The following is a 24,184-nucleotide window of genomic DNA, read 5'->3' as shown; positions in this document are numbered from 1 at the left end:
AAAAAGGACCTGTAAAGCCAGTTGCATTTGGAGAAGGCTGCATACTTCAACCCCCTCCTGGAAATTCACAGTGTGTGTTGGCCTATTCAAGGCTGTGAAATGAACAAGTTTACAAGAAATTTTCCAAATTTATTTGACGGTGAAACTGTTTTCCCCCACACTCCCTGATACTATCAGACGGCTAATGCTGGGCTACTGTGGGTTATGGTTTCTGGGAAGTGGAGAGCCGTGTTCCTGTCCCAGGGCCTCTCCCTTCCCATCAGGCTGCCCCACCTGGTTCAGCTTCTTGGGCCCCCTTTCTTGTTTTCCTTTTTGACCCGTTTCTGCTGGCAAATTCTTCTTTATCCGTGTTATTTGCATTATCAAGGCTCTGATAACCCTTCTATACCCTGATGATAGCTTGGGAAGCCTTTTTGTGTTTAAGACAACTTCTATACCAGCAACAGGGGATGAAAGTGCTGTTTAGGAGAACCAGGAAGGAATTCAAGAAAAAAACCATAAACTGCAGGTGCACTGAGCCAATAAGGGAGCAGATGTCCGTGAGGGATTTAGAAACACAGGCATGGACCTGAGTTTGGGGATGAGGTCTGGGGAGATCAGAATTGCTCTGACTTACACAGTGAATAGAATCTGGAGTGTCAGGGGTGATCTTAGAGGGAGAGGCGAGGAGAAGCCTTGGAAAAGGAGAGGAAGCCAGATTTAACAAATAAAAACATAGAATATCCAGTAAAATTTGAATTTCATATGAACAACAGATAATTATTTTATATATTCCATGCAGTATTTGGGACATACTTATACTAAAGATCATTTGTTGTTCATGTGAAATTCAAATTTAACTGAACGTCCTGTATTTTATCTGACAGCTCTGTGCAGCAAGAAGGGGAGGCCTGGGTGGCTGGGAGTCGGGGGTGCTGGGGGCAGGCCTAAGGCAGGTGACAGGAAGACTGCCTGCCCCTCTGTGACAGGCAGCTGTTTGCTGTGCCATGCGGCCAGTGACCTGGAGACCACAGTCAGTGTTCTGCTACAGGGGAGTGCCTCATGGGGCTGGGGCACAGGGCCAGGATCCAGGAGAGGAAGGCTTTGTCTCACATTTGGGTTGGCACTGGGACAGAGAGAAAAGCAGAACTGCCTTGTGCAGGGTAGAGCCCAAAAAGTCACCAGGCAGGAAACTGGAGCAGGGGTCAGGGTGTGGGGGGCTGACACAAGAGCATTCCCTCCAATCCCCCACCACCAAAGGGTTCTCAGTATCTGGGAGAAGAATTGAACTTGATGAGGGAGGTGGGATGGGACTTGAACCCACCATCTCTAGACTTCAAGGAAAGGATGACTCCAGTTGACATTTGGGTCTTATATGTTTGTATATGTACACATGTGTATGTGTCTGTGTGTATGATCTTACCTATTACATGTTAGTTTTGTTAGTCTCTCAGAATCCTAGAGACACCTTATTGTTATCCTTAAAAAGGACTTTAAAGACCAATTATTTCAGTACCTTCATGGTAGACATGAAGAAACTGAGGCCCAGAGGAGTGAACCGGTTTGTCCAGAGTCACACAGCTGAGCCGTAACTAGCAGCCCCTGTGGTAAACACAGCTCTTTCTGCTATTCTAAGTTCTCTCTCCACATTCAAAAGAGTTAACATTGCTGTGCCTTGGTTTCCTCATCTATAAAATGGAGACAATAATAGTTTATCATAGGACTGTTGTGAAGATTAGCTAAAATGATACATGATTAGAAGTGTCCACCACTGTTACCTGTTTTTATTGTCATCTGTTGACACCTATGTTGTTTCAGTCCTCTGAAAACTGTTGCTATGACAGGATTAGACATGCAAAAGATTAATTGGAGGAAAAGCCTCTGAAAGAAGGGGAGTAGATTTGTTATCTATTACTGCAGATCAGATTACTCCAAAACTTAGTGACTTAAAACAACAAACATGTATTATTTCACAGTTTCTGAGAGTCAGGAATCTGGAGAGACTAAGCTAGGTGCTTCTGGCTCAGGGCCTCTTGGAAGGTTGCAGTTGAGCAGTCAGCCGGGGAAACGGTCAGCTAAAGGCTTCCAAGCTCACTCAGGTGACTCTTGGCTGGAGGTCTCAGCTCCTTACTGTGTGGGCTAGAGCTGCTCAACAACATGGCAGCTGGCTTCCCCCAGAGCAAGTTATCTGAGCGAGAGAGAGGGAGAGAGCAACCAAGACAGAAGCCACAGTGCCTTTTATAGCCTTATCTCAGAAATGACATACTATCACTTGTGCTATATTCTACTGGTCACACAGACCGAACCTGGTACAATGTGGGAGGGGACTGCACAGGAACACGAATACTGGGAGGTGGGGATCATTGAGCGCCATCTTGGAGACTGGCTACCACAGGGAGGGAACCAGAGAGGGTGAGAGCAGCCTTTGGACCACAATTCAGGGAAAGAGGAAAGGAAAAAGGACTGGGTAGGAAGAGTCCTAGGTCACAGCCCAGTTCTAAGATGGTTCTCATCAGGCCAATAGGGTGTCCTCCAGCCAGAGTCATGCAATGGAGAAGCTCCACGGTTTGCTGGAATGGGCCTGCATTATACTCTCACTGTGCTCAGGCATTGGTTAGGAGCAGCCTAGGGTGGAGGGTAGGGGGAAGGAATGGCCTCTGGGCAAAGGTGGCGGTAGACATAGAGGAGCAGCAACTGGGTTGTCAGTCAGTTATGCTCCTTGCAGCAGGAGACCTGAGCAGTGCATTTTCATGGCTGTCACAAAACCCTGCCCCACAGTACATAAATGTAATCAAAGAAGCTGTTCTTCAAAAGATATTATGTGTGGTGGGCCCAGGGAGATGTGAGGCCAAGCGCCAAGTAAATCACAAGCAAGTGATTTTCTTTTCAGTGGACAAATATTTTCTAAGTTTCAGCTCTGCCTAGGCCTGGAAAGACACAGTCTCTGTCCTCCTGGCATTCCCAGCTGAGCCAGCCTGACAGGTAAGCACATATCTGGGAAGGCTTCCTGTAGGAGGTGACACCTTAGCTGAATCTTTCAAGACTGTAGGGATTAACCAGGCAAAGAAAGGAGAGGGCTCTCTGGCAGAGACAGAAAAAGGTGAGGCCTGTGCAGCCCTGACAACCAGGACAGTCTGCAAATCCCTTCACCAGGGACACACACCTGTCACGTCCTAGGGGAGTGTAAGGTCTCAGGCCAGACTGGATAGTGCTACAGACCACAGCACAGCCAGTGGGACAATGTGACACAGATGCTCATAGACAGTGAAGCAGGGCCAAGAGTGAGGTCTGAGGGGCAGGTTGAGGCCGGCAGGAAAATAAGACTCAAGGGCAGAAGCTGGGAAGATGCAGAACAGACTGAGGAGTTCAGTGGAGGTGGGTCAAGGCAGGTTGCAAATGACGGGAAGTCTCGGGGGCCCAATGACTTATTGTGCCAGAGGCAAGGGACACACGTGAGCACCAGCCTGCAGAGGCACACAGGGCCAGGCAGCCACCAAGCAAGAGAAGTGGAGGGGATGTGAGAGGTGACCAGGGTGGGGCTGAGGCTGGGGAGTGGCTGAGGCTGGCAGGAGCGCTCAACAATCTCCCACTGGGAGGAACCAAAGATGGGAGAAGGCGCGCATAAAAAGTGTTGACTCGTCCTGGGTTCCCAGAGTGACAACCAGCAATTAAAGAAGGCTTGAGAGTAGAAAGGAGTGAAGGGGGAAAGATGGCTCCGAGGATGTACCAGAGGAGGAAGGCCATGGAGATGGCATAGTCTGTGAAATGGGGCAGAAGAGGCAGAAGGATGTGGAAATGAGGGAGAAAGGACACAGAGGAAGACACCGAATAAGAGCAGGTGCGAATGAGTATTGGAAATAGGCTGGTTGTCAAGGAGCTTCTGTGCCCAAGTTCTTGTACCTTGGAGTCACATCACATCCAGGAGGGAGATTCCCCTCTCCCCACCCCCTCCTGACTTGGATCTGGGAAGGGGGGATTGGAGGGTGGGAAGCATGGGGAACAACTACAGCGTTTGGGGGATGTAGGCAGAGAAGGCATGCCTCCTCGAGGGCCCTGAGGAGCGCATGAGAAAGCCTCCCTCACTTAGGGGTCTGCTCTGTACCCTCTGGGAACACTTTACCTTCCCTCATAACAATCCCCGAGAAGGGGGTTACCATCCTATGTCAGCCCAGAGGAGACTGAGGCTCAGAGAGGTCCAAATGGGTGCATTCCCAAATGTAGCCCTCAGACCTATGCTGGTCACCGTGAGATAACTACAGAAACTGAGAGGAGGTGTTTGGGAACTTCTACAGCACTGTGACAGAGAAGTTGCTTCTCTCTTATATAATAAACATTTGGCATAAAACAGCTAGGAATAAACTTTAAAAGAATTGTGAGAAAGTCATATGGGGAAAGCTTTTAAACTGTTAACGAAGGATTTAAAAAAGAAAGTCCTGAATAAATAGGAAGACATGTCATGTTCCCAGATGAAAAGCGTTAATAGTATAAACATGTAATTCTCCCCATATTAATCTCTGCAGTTAGAATTAAAATGCTAATGTTATTTTTTGAAACTTGAAAAAAAAAATTTTTTTTTAATTTATTTATTTTGGCTGCATTGGGTCTTCATTGCTGCGCGTGGGCTTTCCCTAGTTGCAGCGAGCGGGGGCTACTCTTCGTTGCGGTGCGCAGGCTTCTCATTGCGGTGGCCTCTCTTTGTTGCGGAGCATGGGCTCTAGGCACGTGGGCTTCAGTAGTTGTGGCATGCGGGCTCAGGAGTTGTGGTGCACGGGCTTAGTTGCTCTGCAGCATGTGGGATCCTCCCGGACCAGGGCTCGAACCCGTGTCCCCTGCATTGGCAGGCAGATTCTTAACCACTGTGCCACCAGGGAAGTCCCAAAACTTGAAAATTTGATTCTCAAGTTCACATGGAAAAATAAATTTTGAGTAACTAGCCAGACATCAAAATGTAAAACTATAGTAACTTAAAGTATAGTCTTGGTCTAAGAACTGGTAAATAGATCAATGTAAGGGAACAATATCAGAGAAAAAATTCATGGAAATTAAATGAAGATTTTTGACAATATTGAAACTCTGGTACTAAATGAAATAATACCTCTATGTATTTAATAAACATGCCTCTAGGGATGTTTATTTCACTTTATAATGTCATTGGAAAGACTTCTGTATTCATGAGGCCCATCAAGAAATATTCATTGAAAGCAAGAAATTTTTGAAAAAAAATTCCACAAAGAAAAAAAATGAGTAGTTTGCTTCACAAGATAGTGATTTGAAAACCAAAATACTCTTGGGGAAACTGATAAATTTCACAAATGTTTGGCTAAAATGTGAAGGGTTGGCAAGCTACAGACCAAATCCAGCTGCTGCCTATTTTTGTAAATAAAGTTTTATTGGAACACAGCCACATCCATTCGTTTCCATACTGTCTACAGCTGCTTTCATGCTACCATGGCAGAGTTGAATAGCTATGGACAGAGATTGTATGGCCCTTTGCAGAAAAAGTTTGCCAGTCTCTGCTCTATGTAATTGAATTAGAATATATTAAAAGTCAGATGAAGGGTATCTGATTGTGCTACAATTTATTTTTAATCAGAAAAAATACTCTAAGCAATCACTGTGGATTTATAATCATAAAATAGGTTCAATGATACCCAACAATTTGATAAATAAAAACTAAAATAAGCATATTATCATGTAAAATTTTGGGATTAATATTTTATGTCTTTGGTTTTTATGTTTCATTTATCTAGTAATTCTCTTTTTTTCTGATTCTTTTCCTTCCAGCTTTGGTGAGTCACAATTGACATACAGCATCATATAAGTTTAAAGTGTACAGCATGACAGCATGATGATTTGACTTACATCAGAAAATGATTGCCACAATAAGTTCAGTGAATATTCATCATTTCATACAGATACAAAAGAAAAAGAAAAAAATATTTTTTCCTTGTGATGAGAGCTCTTAGGATTTATTCTCTTAACAACTTTCATATATAACATACAGTGGCATTAATTATATTTATCATGTTTAACATTTCATCCCTAGTAGTTATGTATCTTATAACTGGAAGTTTTTACCTTTTGGCTATCTTCATTCAATTCCCCTTTCCTTCACCCCCACCCCCACCTCTGGTAACCATAAATCTGATCTCTTTTTCTATGAGTTTGTTTGTTTGTTTTTGAAGTATAGTTAACCTACAACACTATGTTAGTTCCTGGTTCACAACATTGTGATTCGATATTTCTATACATTTCAAAATGATCATCACAATAAGTCTAGTTACCATCTGTCACCATACAAAGATGTTATATTATTATTGATTATATTCCCTACACTGTACATTTCATCCCTGTGATTCATTTGTTTTGTAACTAGAAATTTGTACATCTTAATCTCCCTCACCTATTTCTCTCATCACTCCACCACCCTCTCCTCTGGCAGCCACCTGATTGTTTTTTGTATCTATGACTCAAGTTTCTGTTTAGTTATGCTTGTTCATTTGTTTTGTTTTTTAGATTCCACATATAAGTGGAATCATACAGTATTTGTCTTTCTCTTTCTGATTTATTGCCCTTAGTATAATACCTTCTAGGTCCATCCATGTTGTCGCAAATGACAAGATTTCATTCTTTTTTTATGGCAGAGTAACATTCCAGTGTGTGTGTGTGTGTGTGTGTGTGTGTGTGCGTATACCACATCTTCTTTATCTATTCATCTATTGATGAGCACTTCCTTAACTTTCTGCATTTCTACAAGATGCTCCACCTCCCATCAGGAAACTTGCACAAGCCTCTTAGATAGACTCATCTACCAGAGGGCAGACAGCAGAAGCAAGAAGAACTACAATTCTGCAGCCTGTGGAACAAAAACCACATTCACAGAAAGATAGACAAGATGAAAAGGAAGAGGGCTTTGTACCAGATGAAGGAACAAGATAAAACCCCAGAAAAACAACTAAATGAAGTGGAGATAGGCAACCTTCCAGAAAAAGAATTCAGAATAATGATAGTGAAGATGATCCAGGACCTCGGAAAAACAATGGAGGCAAAGATTGAGAAGATGCAAGAAATGTTTAACAAAGACTTAGAAGAATTAAAGAACAAACAAACAGAGATGAACAATACAATAACTGAAATGAAAACTACACTAGAAGGAATCAATAGCAGAATAACTGAAGCAGAAGAATGGATAAGTGACCTGGAAGACAGAATGGTAGAATTCACTGCTGCGGAACAGACTAAAGAAAAAAGAATGAAAAGAAATGAAGACAGCCTAAGAGACCTCTGGGACAACATTAGATGCAACAACATTTGCATTATAGGGGTCCCAGAAGGAGAAGAGAGAGAGAAAGGACCTGAGATAATATTTGAAGAGATTATAGTCGAAAACTTCCCTAACGTGGGAAAGGTAATAGCCACCCAAATCCAGGAAGCGCAGAGAGTCCCATACAGGATAAACCGAAGGAGAAACACACCAAAACACATAGTAATCAAATTGGAAAAAATCAAAGACAAAGAAAAATTATTGAAAGCAGCGAGGGAAAAACGACAACATACAAGGGAACTCCCATAAGGTTAACAGCTGATTTCTCAGCAGAAACCCTACAAGCCAGAAGGGAGTGGCATGATATACTTAAAGTGATGAAAGGGAAGAACCTCCAACCAAGATTACTCTACCTGGCAAGGATCTCATTCAGATTCGATGGAGAAATCAAAAGCTTTACAGACAAGCAAAAGCTAAGAGAACTCAGCACCACCAAACCAGCTCTACAACAAATGCTAAAGGAATTTCTCTAAGTGGGAAACACAAGAGAAGAAAAGGACCTACAAAAACGAACCCAAAACAATTAAGAAAATGGTCATAGGGACATACATATCGATAATTACCTTAAACGTGAATGGATTAAATGCTCCAACCAAAAGACACAGGCTTGCAGAATGGATACAAAAACAAGACCCATATATATGCTGTCTTCAAGAGACCCACTTCAGACCTAGGGACACATACAGATTGAAAGTGAGGGGATGGGAAAAGATATTCCATGCAAATGGAAATCAAAAGAAAGCTAGAGCAGCAATACTCATATCAGATAAAATAGACTTTAAATTAAAGAATGTTACAAGAGACAAGGAAGGACACTACATAATGATCAAGGGATCAATCCAAGAAGCAGATATAACAAGTATAAATATATATGCACCCAACATAGGAGCACCTCAATACATAAGGCAACTGCTAACAGCTATAAAAGAGGAAATCGACAGTAACACAACCATAGTAGGGGACTTTAACACCTCACTTACACCAATGGACAGATCATCCAAAATGAAAATAAATAAGGAAACAGAAGCTTTGAAAGACACAATAGACCAGATAGATTTAATTGATATTTATAGGACATTCCATCCAAAAAGAGCAGATTACACTTTCTTCTCAAGTGCGCACGGAACATTCTCCAGGATAGATCACATCCTGGGTCACAAATCAAGCCTCAGTAAATTTAAGAAAATTGAAATCATATCAAGCATCTTTTTTGACCACAACGCTATGAGATTAGAAATGAATTACAGGGAAAAAAACGTAAAAAACACGAACACATGGAGGCTAAACAATACGTTACTAAATAACCAAGAGATCACTGAAGAAATCAAAGAGGAAATCAAAAAATACCTAGAGACAAATGACAATGAAAACACGATGATCCAAAACCTATGGGATGCAGCAAAAGCAGTTCTAAGAGGGAAGTTTATAGCTATACAAGCCTACCTCAAGAAACAAGAACAATCCCAAATAAACAATCTAACCTTACACCTAAAGGAACTAGAGAAAGAAGAACAAACAAAACCCAAAGTCAGCAGAAGGAAAGAAATCATAAATATCAGAGCAGAAATAAATGCAAAGTAGAAACAAAGAAAACAATAGCAAAGATCAATAAAACTAAAAGCAGGTTCTTTGAGAAGATAAACAAAATTGATAAACCACTAGCGAGACTCATCAAGAAAAAGAGGGAGAGGACTCAAATCAATAAAATTAGAAATGAAAAAGGAGAAGTTACAACAGACACCGCAGAAATACAAAGCATCCTAAGAGACTACTGCAAGCAACTCTATGCCAATAAAATGGACAACCTGGAAGAAATGGACAAATTCTTAGAAAGGTATAACTTTCCAAGACTGAACCAGGAAGAAATAGAAAATATGAACAGACCAATCACAAGTAATGATATTGAAACTGTGATTAAAAATCTTCCAACAAACAAAAGTCCAGGACCAGAAGGCTTCACAGGTGAATTCTATCAAACATTTAGAGAAGAGCTAACACCCATCCTTCTCAAACTCTTCCAAAAAATTGCAGAGAAAGGAACACTCTCAAACTCATTCTATGAGGCCACCATCACCCTGATACCAAAACCAGACAAAGATACTACAAAAAAAGAAAATTACAGACCAATATCACTGATGAATATAGATGCAAAAATCCTCAACAAAATACTAGCAAACAGAATCCAACAACACATTAAAAGGATCATACACCATGATCAAGTGGGATTTATCCCAGGGATGCAAGGATTCTTCAACATACGCAAATCAATCAATGTGATACATGATACATCATATTAACAAATTGAAGAATAAAAATCATATGATCATCTCAATGGATGCAGAAAAAGCTTTTGACAAAATTCAACACCCCGTTTATGATAAAAACTCTCCAGAAAATGGGCATAGAGGGAACCTACCTCAACATAATAAAGGCCATATACAACAAACCCACAGCAAACATCATTCTCAATGGTGAAAAACTGAAAGCATTTCCTCTAAGACCAGGAACAAGAGAAGGATGTCCACTCTCACCACTATTATTCAACATAGTTTTGGAAGTCCTAGCCATGGCAATCAGAGAAGAAAAAGAAATAAAAGGAATACAAATTGGAAAAGAAGAAGTAAAATTGTCACTGTTTGCAGATGACATGATACTATACATAGAGAAACCTAAAGATGCCACCAGAAAACTACTAGAGCTAATCAATGAATTTGGTAAAGTTGCAGGATACAAAATTAATGCACAGAAATCTCTTGCATTCCTATACACTAATGATGAAAAATCTGAAAGAGAAATTAAGGAAACACTCCCATTTACCATTGCAACAAAAAGAATAAAATACCTAGGAATAAACCTACCTAGGGAGACAAAAGACCTGTATGAAGAAAACTATAAGACACTGATGAAAGAAATTAAAGATGATACCAACAGATGGAGAGATATACCATGTTCTTGGATTGGAAGAATCAATATTGTGAAAATGACTATACTACCCAAAACAATCTACAGATTCAATGCAATTCCTACCAAATTACCAATGGCATTTTTTACAGAACTAGAACAAAAAATCTTAAAATTTGTATGGAGACACAAAAGACCCCGAATAGCCAAAGCAGTCTTGAGGGAAAAACACAGAGCTGGAGGAATCAGACTCCCTGACTTCAGACTATACTACAAAGCTACAGTAATCAAGACAATATGGTACTGGCACAAAAACAGAAACATAGATCAACGGAACAAGATAGAAAGCCTAGAGGTAAACCCACACACCTATGGTCAACTAATCTATGACAAAGGAGGCAAGGATATATAATGGAGAAAAGACAGTCTCTTCAATAAGTGGTGCTGGGAAAACTGGACAGCTACATGTAAAAGAATGAAATTAGAACACTCCCTAACATCATACACAAAAATAAACTCAAAATGGATTCGAGACCTAAATATAAGACTGGACACTATAAAACTCTTAGAGGAAAACATAGGAAGAACACTCTTTGACATAAATCACAGCAAGATCTTTTTTGATCCACCTCCTAGAGTAATGGAAATAGAAACAAAAATAAACAAATGGGACCTAATGAAACTTCAAAGCTTTTGCACAGCAAAGGAAACCATAAACAAGTCGAAAAGACAACCCTCACAATGGGAGAAAATATTTGCCAACTAAGCAACTGACAAAGGATTAATCTCCAAAATATATAAACAGCTCATGCAGCTCAATATTAAAAAAACAAACAATCCCGGGCTTCCCTGGTGGCGCAGTGGTTGAGAATCTGCCTGCCGATGCAGGGGACACGGGTTTGAGCAGTGGTCTGGGAAGATCCCACATGCTGCAGAGCAACTAGGCCCGTGAGCCACAACTACTGAGCCTGCGCGTCTGGAGCCTGTGTCCACAACAAGAGAGACCACGATAGTGAGAGGCCCGCACACCGTGATGAAGAGTGGCCCCCGCTTGCCGCAACTGGAGAAAGCCCTCGCACAGAAACAAAGACCCAACACAGCCAAAAATAAATAAATAATAATTAAAAAAACAATCAAAAAAACTCACATTATTAAAAACAAACAAACAAACGACCCAATCCAAAAATGGGCAGAAGACCTAAATAGACATTTCTCCAAAGAAGACATACAGATGGCCAAGAAGCACATGAAAAGCTGCTCAACATCACTAATTATTAGAGAAATGCAAATCAAAACTACAATGAGGTATCACCTCACACCAGTTAGAATGGGCTTCATCAGAAAATCTACAAACAACAAATGCTGAAGAGGGTGTGGAGAAAAGAGAACCCTCTTGCACTGTTGGTGGGAATGTAAGCTGATACAGCCACTATGGAGAACAGTATGGAGGTTCCTTAAAAATCTAAAAATAGAATTACCATATGATCCAGCAATCCCACTACTGGGCATATACCCAGAGGAAACCGTAATTCAAAAAGACACATGCACCCCAGTGTTCATTGCAGCACTATTTACAATAGCCAGGAAGCAACCTAAATGCCCTTCGACAGACGAATGGATAAAGAAGATGTAGTACATATATACAATTGAATATTACTCAGCCATAAAAGGGAACGAAATTGGGTCATTTGTGGAGACATGGATGGATCTAGAGAGTGTCATACAGAATGAAGTAAGTCAGAAAGAGAAAAACAAATATTGTACATTAATGCATATATGTGGAACCTAGAAAAATGGTATAGATGAACCGGTTCGCAGGGCAGGAATTGAGACACAGATGTAGAGAACAAACGTATGGACACCAAGGGGGAAAAGCGGCCGCGGGGTGGGGGTGGTGGTGTAATGAATTGGGAGATTGGGATTGACATGTATACACTGATGTGTATGAAATTGATGACTAATAAGGACCTGCTGTATAAAAAAATAAAATTAAAAAATTAAAAAAAAAAAACCAAGATGCTCCAGTTCATATTTTGTATTTCTTGCCTGATTCCTAGAATTAGTCATTTCTCCAAGGAGCCCAGGCTCCTTTTTATTGGAGAATGGCATTAGAAACCAAGATCCTTGATGCTAGCTGTGCCCATTGCTACCACAGCATCTCTAAGCTGACAGAACAAGAAAATATATGTATATACTAACCCACATACATACACACATATATATATAAATATTTTGTATAAAATCATCTGTATCTATATTAAGCTAAACATGAGTTCATGCTGATGTCTCCAACACCAATCCATTTCCATAGATAACTCTGTCTTTCTCCCCTGCTTACCTGTAACCTCCCACTCTAAGAGGGAGGTACCTGATTGCTGCCATCACCGTTTGCTTAATTGCTCAATACCAGTGTACATCAGAATTGTTAACCTGTACCCAAAGGAGAAACAATTTGATATACAGTTTCTTTTGCCTTTAGTCTTATATAGGCCACTCATCTGCACAGTTACTTATGTCAGCACCATTTCCTCCATCTCTATTAGTGAGATTGTTTCATACATTTGTAATACAGTTAGATTGTTTTGACACATTTTGCATCCTGTCCTGGGATTCCTGACCTCCTAAATTAATATTTTTTCATTCGCACACATTAAGGTTCACTCTTTGTGCTGTAAAGTATTACAGGCTTTTACACATGGGTCGTGTCATATATCCACCACTACAATATCATACAGAACAGTTTCACTGCCCTAAAAACCCCAGTGCTTCACCTACTCAACTCCTCCTCCTCCCCCTTCCCCTTAGCAACCACAGATCTTTTTACCAATTACGCTGTAATTTTGCCTTTTGCAGAAAGTACTGTATTGTATAAAAATATTGATCTATGATGAATTTAAAAATCTTTAAACTTAATACTTCAGCACAAATAGTTTAAAAAGCAGTGATCTTAATAATCAACCCAAGGCCACTCCACCACCACAAGGGAGAATGAGAATTTGAAGTCACGTCTGTTTGGTTCTGAGTCCTGAGCTGGTTTCCATGTCTGTCTCTTGATTCTTCCCTATTCAAGCATTAAGAAGGATCCCTCATTCTGAGCTCTGAATAACCACTATTATGCTTTAGGAGCCAGTTAGACAAGATTATGGAGGAAAACAAAAGTGGGCAAACCATGGTTACAAAAAAGGCCTTTATGTGGACTCAGGAAGTTGAAGGAAGAAGGAAGACAAAAACTGTGCATATGGCCCTGGGCATTACCTAAAGCCCATTTGCATTTTGGGGGTGATTCCATAGCCCCAAGTTGGGACCCTCCCTTATGCCAGGCCCTAACTGGGTGCCTAGGACACAGGACACAGAGGGACACTGTCCTTCAAGAAGTTCACAGCCTAGCAGGGTATTTGTCAATAGATACACACCTGATACATTATAAAGAGAAAACAGGAAACCATTAATTCTTTGGAGATGATAAAAATGTAAGAGTCGGGAGAAGAAATGAGTGGTAGGATTTTTACCCAGTCAACCAAAAAAAAAATGAAGAGTCACATGAAAAGATCAAATATTTGCATTACGTGGTAACTGAATGACTATAAACCTCTTGCTGAGCGGAAAGAATTATAAATGGAGATGTGAAATGTAGAAAAGAAGCTCAGTCCATAAGAATCAAAGAAGTAAAAACAAAAGAACACTCTTGCGATTACAGTGAGTGTGGGAAGACTTTCAGGTGGACCTGGGGTTTAATATGACCCCAGAGAAACCAACCAGTGAGTAACTCTGAGCATTGCCCCTGGGAAATCTGTAGTGCCATAGAATTGCCTCTGAGGTCGCACTGTGACAAAATGTATAAGTCGTGGTGGGCTGGGGCTGCCTTGGTAGCTCTTTCTGTTATACGGTGTGTGCACTAGGGCTCACGTGAAAATAAGAAATATGCATCACAAAGAAGAGTAATGATTAACACGAAGGGTAGCCTGACCTTTGTCTCCATGGTCACAGACCTAAGGCGGTGAGCAGGGGCCCCCAAAATAAGATGGACCAGAAGGAGAGGGACAGCTTGAGGCTGAAGTGGCTTCTCTGTGGCTCTGTTTGTATTGATAACTCCACCTGCGGCCTCTTTTATGAGTCAAATGTCACAACTCCCTCCTCCCACAATTTCCCCCTGGATGTGTCTCAGACACTCCAAATTCACCTCTCCCCAACTAATCATTGCATCCCAAACCTGTTCCTTTTCTTTTTTTATTGAGATAAAATTCACATAAACATAAAACTCATCATTTTAACCATTTTAAAGTGTACAGTTCAGTGGTTTTAGTATATTTACCATGCTGTGCAACCATCACCACTAATTCCAAAACATTTTTATCACACCGCCCCCCAAAACAACGCTGTACCCGTTAAGGAGTCACTCCCCATTACTCTCTCCCCCAAACCCCTAACAACCACTCATCCCTGTGGATTTGCCTATTCTCTGGACATTTCACAAAAACGGAACCACACAATATGTGGTCTTCTGTATCTGACTTCTTTCACTTAGCATAAATTTTCAAGGTTCATCCATGTTGTAGCATGTATCAGTACTTCATTTCTTTCTATGGCTGAATGATATTCCATTGTATAGCTATACAGCCGTCTGTTCATCCCACACTTGCTCTTATGCCCGTCTTGTTTATCTACTGAGTAGCAGCCTTCATCCTGTGTGTCATACCAAAAATCGGGATGTCTTCTTTGATCTTTTTCTCCCTCATAATCCAGTCAGGCAAGGTTGAAGTCTTGCCGATTCTATCCCTCTCTAAATCTCTCCTCCCCACCCTTCTCCCATCCTGGACCCTACCCCCAGTCAGGACACCCTCCTCTCTCACTCAGATGACTCCCCCAATCCCCTGAACTGTCACCCTGCCTCCAGCTCTGTCCCTTCTGTCCATTCTCTACATTGCGGTGGGAGGGACCCTTATTTTCAGAGCTGACCATGTCTCTGTCCTGCTTACAACCCTTCCATGCCTTCCCACTGCCCTCAGGATAAAGTTCAAATTTCTCATCATGGCTTACAAATCCCTCCAGGACAGAAGCCCTGCCTGGCCCTCTGCCTCATCTTGCATCTACACTCCAACTGCCTGAGCTCTGTCCTGAGCCAGCCAGGCTGTCTCCTGGACAAGTAGGAGCTCATCCATCAAGACTCACCTTGGTGACCACTTTCTCTCTTGATCTCTTGCCCACCCTGCAAACTGGACTAGACCCCTCACAAGTCTCCCCATGGCAGTTAGAACACTGGGTTGCACTCATATTTACCTCTGGCTCAGGCGGTCACGTGGCTGACCCCTTCTCCTTGTTCCAATCTCCACTCAGTGTCACCTCCACAGGGAGGCCTTCCTTGATGACACCATGCCACCACCTACCCCAGTCTCTAGATATCACATTTCATTCTTAGCACTTACATCTACCTGTAGTCTTTTAAATTTATTTGCTTGTTTATTATCTCTTTTCCACACTAAACTATAAGCTCCCTGAGAGCAGGAATCTTATTTACCTCTCAACCCAACCTCAGAACAGGGCCTGGCACACAGAAGGGACTCAATAATATATATTAAATGACTAATGTATGTTCAGTGCGAAAATAGCTTTTTTTTTTTTTTTTAACCACATCATGATTTTAAGTCACAAACCTGAAGACTCTTTGCAGAAGTTAAAGGCCCTGTGTCCCTATGATGCACACCTACACTTGACTCCCTCCTCCTTTAGGAAATGCTTTTCACTCTCTGACCTCTGTGGCCCTGGGCCATCCTGGTTCTTCTCTCACTCTGACTAGTCCTTTGTCTACTTGCTTCCTGTTTCCTCTTCCTCTTCCTTCGCCTCCCAATTGTGAGCTTTCCTCCACACCTGAGTCTTAGTTCTCTCCAGCGTGTGACGCATCCCCTCAATGGCATCTGGGTCTCTCTGTGTGGATGGCTCACCGGTCCATACATCTGACCCTAAGTTCTCCCACTGCCTGCAACCTGCAAGGTCCCACTTGGAATTCCCTTTGTGCCTTTAAATTGTGTAATGAAAGACTCAGAGCTCCCAGCAATGAATTCCTGGGGATTTTGTAATTCCTACGAACGCATCATGTTGCAACCTCATCATAATATCTTTACACAATTGCATACCGTGAGGCCATTGGAAAGAATGAGACAGCTCCATATGTACTGATCTGGAATAATTTCCACAACATGGAAAAAAAGCAAGATGTGCAACAGTGTGCAGGGTGGTGCTGTCCGGGAGAAATATAACGCAAGCCACACATATAATTTTAAATTTTCTAATAGCCACATTAAAAGTAAAAAGAGGTGAAATTAATTTTAACAATATAATTTATTTAACCCAATTATATCCAAAATAGTTTCATTTCAACATATCAATATGAAAAAGTGTTAATGAGATACTTAATGTTTTTTCTCATACTACCACTCATTGAAATCCAGGTGTACTTTATACTTATCGTACATCTCAATTTGGTCCAGCCAGATTTCAAGTCTAGTGGCTGTCATACTAGACCATGCAGGTGTCCTCTTTGAAGAATATGTGCATGGCAAGGACACAGCAGGAAATGACTACACAGCACATCCCAGAGAAGCATCCTTCACGTCCTGTCTTCTTTCCTCCTTGAATGCTCTATGGGACATTGGTGACTGACTGACTCACAGGATCAGTTGGAGGTCTCTCCCTGAAGTGCCCACTCTAGATCCCCTCCATGCCCCTGCTTAGAGTTCTCTAAAGGACAGTTATTCTACAAAAAGACTCCTGCCTTTTTCACCCAGAGGTGAAAGAGAAGAGACCACCGCAAGAGAAGCCACCGCAATGAGAAGCCCGAGCACCGCAATGAAGAGTAGCCCCGGCTTGCTGCAACGAGAGAAAGCCAGCATGCAGCAACGAAGATCCAACACAGCCAAAAATAAATTAGTTAATTAAAAAAAAAAAACAAACATTTTCACCATCCTTTGCACAGCCCCTCTAGATGAACTTGTTCAAAATCAATCAATTGGTGGATCGATCAATCAATCAACAAACGTTCATTGAGTGCTTACTACATGCCAGTTGCTTGCCGGCCCTGGGACATGAGGCGAACCTGGCTCCTGCCTTCATGGAGCTCCCAATCCAGCGGGAAATCTCTTCCCATCCCTCCTCACCCACTCCCTCCGCCTGCCCCTCTTCTCACCTTCCTTCCTCTTCCTCAGATCTCTCTCCTGGCACCCATGAGCTATGACAAGGGGCCGCCCAGGTTGCAAACCACACCCCTTTGGGCTTGGTTTCCATTTTGGAGGTCAGCCTGGTCTTGTTCTTCCTGGGGAGGTTTCTGTGCATTACTCACTTGGCTCAGAGAGCACAGGATGGCAGAGATGCTGGGGTCATGAGGAGGACAGGAGGAAGTCAGGTGGAGCAAGGACTCAGCTCGGGGTCTCACAGCCCCTGGGCTGCTCTGGAATGACCAAGGCCAGGCTGTCCTGGAGAGAAAGCAGAGACAACAGTGGGCCTCGCTGAGGCAGGAGGTGCCTGTGGGGTCCCAGAGTGCTCTCCTCCTCAGCCAGAGGAGAGAAGTGCCGGCGGCCCGGGGGTGTTCCATCCGGCGCTGACTCTCCCCTCCCCTTCAAGTCCGTCACAAATCAACATACTTCCTGCTCGGCACCATGGCCCCGGCGCCTCTCACCTGCTCCCTGGAGCCGTGCAGGGCCCTCCTCCCTAATCACCCCCCCAGGCTCCCCAACTCCAGTTTGCCCACCGCCATGCTGCCCAGCTGCATGGCCCCCCTCGGTGGGCGCCCCCTCCTGCTGAACAGCCCTCAGAGCACACTGCCCCGCCTCTGGGGTTGACCAAAGTCACACCTTCCCAGACGTTTCTCCTACTAACCCATGAACAGCAGGACAGACGACCGTGCTCACCCCACCCGCACTCTTCCTAGGAGGGGCTCTTTAGGAAGATGGAGGGGGCAAAATAGAGACTCTCTTAGCATGATACCTGCAGTGCACCAACGTGGTAAGGCCGTCGACACTGACAAAAGAAAGGTTTGCTGGTTTTGTGGATGTGCTTTTCTGAGGCTGGACATGGAGGGCCGTTTTCCTTCATCTTCTCCTCCTCTTTCACACTGCTGAAGTCTCCTCACCAACTCCAGGAGGAGGAAAATCTGGCAGAGCCAGGACCCTGGATTGATGGAAGGGCCTACAAAACCCAGCGGGTGTGCCTGTGTGTGTGTGTGTGTGGTGGGTCCTTAGGGTCAGAGCAGAAATGCCCCCAACTCCCAGACAGTGACTGACTGTGGCAGGGATATCAACCCATTCCTGAGAGATACAGGCTCCAGGATTCCCCGACGGCTTTGTCGAAACTTCTACAGACTGCTCCGTGGCGGGGCAGGAGGCGGTTTAGGACACCCCACTTCACGTTCTCTCCCTCTCTCCTTCACTCAGGCTCAGACTTGCACCAAGGCCTGGAAGCTCTCCCAGCGCCTCCAGCTCCTTCCTTATTTTCTCTCACACAATCACTTCCCCAAATAAAGACCTTGGGTGTTTGATCCCAATCCTTGGTGACTGCTTCTTGGAGGATCCGGGACTAATGCAGTCGGGCTGTGCATGTTTTCGCACAACCTCAGGTGCAGCTGAACCCAACTCACTGAAGAAGCTGAGCGTGATTCTGCCAGCAAGGAGCGTAGGTGCACACGGAGCGAGCGCCCCTCAGCCCTCCTCCTCCACCAGGCCAGCTTGAGGAGAGCTCACTCCCGTCTTGGCCCCTTCCTGACTTTGTCAGCTCCCACGTACACCTGCCAAACTTAGCTGTCCTTCGAAGCCTCACTCGGGGTCAAGTTAATTCCGGGTGAAGGGCATGGCATCCCAGCTGGATACTGGAGCACTCCCTGCTCATCTGGGACACAGGCGTGGAGGGTGGGAGGGACCCACAGAGACCACGTCACTGGCACCTCCCCAATCTGGGCCTGCTGGTGTCCCTGGGGGTCTGTCTGTGGTGTGTGGGGTAGACGACCACTTGGTGTGCCACCTGAGGAAGGGGTCCTGGGGCCATGGTTCCATGTGCCCACCCAGGCTCTGAGGGTACAGGGAAGTTCAGGTGGGGATTCCCCAGGGACGCCCAGCTGCTCTCAGCCTCAGGTTCCTACAGTTGCCTTCTTTAGTCCCTAAAGAAGGTTTATTCTTTTCTGTTGTAAACAAACCTGGCCATGCCCTGGTGACTACACAACCCTTGATAAACTAAACACCTGCAAAGCAACCCATAGAGGGAAACATGGGCTTTGGTGACAAGCAGACTTGGGTTCAATCTTGCCTGCTCCCCAATTACTAGCTGCGTGAAAGTGGACAAATTGCTTAACGTCTCTGAGCTTGATTTTCTTAGCTCAGGAGAGGGAATAATAATACTTACCTCCTAAACTTATTGGGAAGAGTGGATGAATAACATGTAAATTTCTAAGCCCAGGGTTTTCTCTAGGGGATTAGCAGTTCTCAACGAGGACAGTAATGACCCCTAAGGGACAGTTTGGGAAGTGCTGGGGTGTTTTCAGTTGTCACTGTGCCAGAGGCTACTGATGTATTGGGTTGGTCAAAAAGTGCCTTTGGTTTTTAAGTAAAAATAAAAGACACAGTTTTCATTTTCAAGAACTTTATTTGACCACCTAGAGGGGTGGGATAGGGAGGGTGGGAGGGAGATGCAAGAGGGAGGAGATATGGGGATATATGTATATGTATAGCTGATTCACTTTGTTATAAAGCAGAAACTAACACACCACTGTAAAGCAATTATACTCCAATAAAGATGTTAAAAAAAAGATAAATTAAGTGATAAATATTTGCCCTCTGATTATCCAGAGTTAACTGGACTGTTATAAAAATGTTTCCAATCTTCTTCCACATATGAAAGTTTAAAAATGACCTATATATATTTATGTGCATATGAATTAAATTGTAGAGAAACAGAATTTGTAGAAACACTGACCAGCAATGGGTTTGGGAAACTAGTGAAAATAAATGTTATTAAAAACAAACAAAAAACCAAACAAACAAAAAAGAACTTTATAGAAAACGTATTCACCCTTTTGTTCCACTACCTTCTGCCATTTTTCAGGCAACTTCATAATTCCATCTTCCCAAAACTTTTTATCTTTTTGAGCAAAGAAGTTCCAGGTGCCTTTTACAGTCTTCCAGGGAGTTGAAATTTTTTCCATTAAGAGAATTTTGTAAAGACCAAAATAAATGGAAATCCAAAGGCACAATGTCTGGTGAATACGGCGGATGAATCAGGACTTCCCAGCCAAGCTGTAACAGTTTTTGCCTGGTCATCAAAAAAACATGTGGTCTTGCGTCATCCTGATGGAAGATTATGCGTTTTCTGTTGACTAATTCCGGATGCTTTTTGTCAAGTGCTGCTTTGAGTTGGTCTAATTGGGAGCAGTACTTGTTGGAATTAATCGTTTGGTTTTGCAGAAGGAGCTCATAATAGAGGATTCCCTTCCAATCCCACCATATACACAACATCACCTTCTTTGGATGAAGACCAGCCTTTGGCGTGGTTGGTGGTGGTTCATTTCGCTTGCCCCACCATCTCTTCCGTTCCATGCTATTGTACAGTATCCACTTTTCATCGCCACTCACAATTTGTTTTAAAAATGGAACGTTTTCATAACGTTTAAGTAGAGAATCGCATTTGGAAATATGGTCAGGAAGGTTTTTTCACTTATGTGGAACCCAAACATCAAAGCGATGAACATAACCAAGCTGGTTCAAATGATTTTCAGGGCTTGATTTGGATATTTTGAGTATGTCGGCTATCTCCCACGTGGTAATAACGTTGACTGTTCTCAATTAATGTCTCAATTTGATCGTTATCAACTTCACCTGGTCTACCCAACTGTGGAGCGTCGTCCAGTGAGAAATCTCCAGCACGAAACTTCACAAACCACTTTTGACACATTCGATCAGTCACAGCACCTTCTCCATACACTGCACAAATCTTTTTTTGCGTTTCAGTTGCGTTTTCACCTTTCTTGAAATAATAAAGCATAATATGCCAAAATTGTTTTCTTTCTTCCATTTCAATATTAAAATGGCTACACAAAAATTCACCAATTTTGATAAGTCTTCTTTAAAATGCACGCTGATATGACAGCTGTCGCATACAGTCTAACAAAATTGTTTCAAATGAAGTTAAAGACAACTAAGTGCTACTAGAGCCAGCTTACGGAAAAAACTGAACGAAACTTTTGGCTCACCCAAATAAAAGGCCAGGGATCTTCTGCTTTACACGGAGCAGTTATGCACAGTGAGGAAATGTCCTCTGTTCTACATGTGGCAAAGGAGGGTTTTTTGCACGATATTAAGAGACACTGAATTTTCCAGGAATGCAACTACTGGATGAATTGAGGGAATTTCATGTGTTTTGTTTGGCACTTTACCAAGACTTGTTCACTGATTTAGAAAATCTCACCACTGACAGCACTGCTACTTGTGGTCTCTGAGCGGCCATGAGATAACTGTGTGTCAGTGCACGTTCGTAATCACACCTGACCCTTGTGATGTCTCAGTGATGTGTTCTAACTCAGTGCACACTCATCCCCTGGGGACCGTGCTCAGGTGCAGATTGGGATTCCAGCAGGTCTGAGGTGGGGAACTGAGACCGGCGTTTCTCACAAGCCCCCAGGAGAGGCCAATGCTACAAGGTCCTGGTGCAGTCACACCTGAGCCATGACATGCTTCATTATAAATTATAAATTCCACTTCTCCTTTGTATGACGGTTAGAACATTGTCTTAGGTTGAGTTTCCCAGGAAACACCCTGAGAGGGATATTTCCGTGTAGGTGGTTGCCTGAGGTGTGTTGGAAACCCCTGTGAGGGGTGGGAAAGGCGGAGGGAGCTGAGCTGTGAGGCAGTCATAGAAGGATCCCTCAGGGAGCTCGAGGTCTGGATGGCCTTTCATAGATGTCTCACATTGACACAGGGCCCTGGGCTTCTGCTCTGACTCTGAAGGATTTGGGTCATCCTTTAATGCATTCATTCACTCATTCATGTATTCATTACATTCTCACTGAGTGCTTGAACCCACTCTGGGCCTCTTTCCCTCTGTGGCCCTCCTCCACCGTGTCTCCCAGCACCCAGACCCTCACTGACTCCTTCCTGAGAGAGATGTGCACAGACTGGGGCCAAGGAGTCTCTAGGTCAAGGAGGGGAGGGGCGGGATGTGTCCTGAGCAGGAGGCCCCGGTGGTCCCTCCACAACAGCCTCATCCTAGCCTCCAACTAGGAGAGAGAGTCCCCCTCCCGGCCCCCTCTTCTGCATCCCTATTCTCCAGCTTCTCCAACCTGAAAAAGGAGAAACAGCCATTTGTGCCAAGTGCTTTACACTTTTTTTCATCACATCCTTACAACCACCTTAAAATTTATGTTTTATTATGCCCACTTTATGGATGAAGAAACTAAGGTTCAAATAGACTAAATATTTCGCCAGGGGTGGCCAGTAGAGAACCCAGAACTCTGGGTTCCAGAGCTCATGCCCTTTGCACAGCAGCGTGCAGCCTGCCAGAAGCCCTCTGGGGACTCTCCAGGCTGGAGAAGAAGAGGCTGAGGGAAGATTCAGGAAACATTTTCTGGTCAATGTGGAGGTTTAATCGGAGGAGCTAGTGCCTGTCCTGTCCCGAGAACAAGGCTGAGCGTATGGTCAGAGGCATGACTGAGCATCCCCCAGGGGCAGGCTGACGCTACTATAATCTAGGGTCCGGGTCCGTACTGGCACACCTTTGAGTGTGAAAAGGGTTGCTATTAGCAATACACAGAAGCAATGGGCATAAACAGGGATGCGCCAGAGAAACTGGGGAGGGATGGTCACCCTGCTCAGGGCAGACGGAGGGTGGCGAAAGTACTCTCTAAGGGGATTGCCCAGAGTGGCCAAAATGCACAAGCTCACCCCTCAGGTGAGCTCTGGGCAGCGAGTGATATTCCGAGCAATCATGTGGTTTCTTCCAGTGACTGACTCTCCTTATGGCTGGGTTCCCAGGACCCAGCTTGGCAGCCACGCTGGTTGTTTATGCAGCCAGCAGCTATGGATTCCAGTGCTATCTCTTTCTGTGCCTTTGGGAAAATTACCAAACCTTTCTGAGCCTCAGTTTCCTTGTCTGTAAAATGGGACAATAAATTCCAGCTTGTGGGGTTACCGTATTAAACGAGATAAGGTCTGCGAAAGTGCCGACTGCTTAGTAGGTGCTCCATAAATATAGTGTTTACCTTTGAGGTGGGGTCGGTATGTGGGTGGGACGGGGTCGTCAGGGTGATGATGTTAATTAAGTGTCAAGGCCAATGTAAGTTTTCTCACCGGGGTAAATCCTGATTGGCCTGTGGCTTTCTTCTGCAGGAGTACCCTCAGGAGCACTAGCCTGGGAGGCAGGTGCCCGTCCTAGTCTGAGGTCCGCTATTGGAGACTCTGAGAAGTAAATGGTGGCAGGTGGATGGGGAAGAAAACCGGAACCTGAAGTTATATCAGACCAGCAGGGAATTTTCCTTTTTTCCGCTCTGGCCTCTCCAGACCTGGACTAGGACAGCTGACCTGGAGCCGTGGTCGGAAAGAGCTCCAAAGAAGCTCTCTACTTCTGGTCAAAGGAGCAGAAAGGGGGGCTCATGGGTTAGAGTGAGTGGAGGGGATCTCCTACATTTTCTGTTGTTTTTTCATTCTCTTCCACCTCAGTTTCCTGGCAAACCTACAGCAGCACTGGCAACAGCTGGACAGGCACCTAAAGCTCCAAGGGAGAGAACTCTTCTCTCTGACCAGAGAATCTGTGGCCCCCAAAGTATGGGGGGAATCACACTGCTTTTTCTTCTCTCTCTTTATTCTCCTTTTGCGTGGTCAGAGGCAGTTGCCGTCATGGGAAGTGTGGGATAGAGCAGGGAAACTAAAGCCCTGGCTTTTTTTTTTTTTTTAAATAAATTTATTTATTTTATTTTATTTTTGGCTGCGTTGGGTCTTCGCTACTGCACAC

At 43.8% G+C, this 24,184-nt stretch overlaps 1 pseudogene; it reads left to right on the top strand.

Annotated features, from left to right (window-relative positions):
* Positions 1–23,583, top strand: part of LOC132364384 (14-3-3 protein gamma-like) — a 38,935-nt pseudogene extending 15,352 nt beyond the window's left edge.
* The last annotated feature ends 601 nt before the right edge of the window (positions 23,584–24,184 follow it).

The sequence above is a fragment of the Balaenoptera ricei genome, chromosome 4 (assembly GCF_028023285.1).
Source record: "Balaenoptera ricei isolate mBalRic1 chromosome 4, mBalRic1.hap2, whole genome shotgun sequence".
In the NCBI taxonomy this organism is placed as follows: Eukaryota; Metazoa; Chordata; class Mammalia; order Artiodactyla; family Balaenopteridae; genus Balaenoptera; species Balaenoptera ricei.
This window is presented reverse-complemented; position numbering and strand designations above follow the sequence as displayed.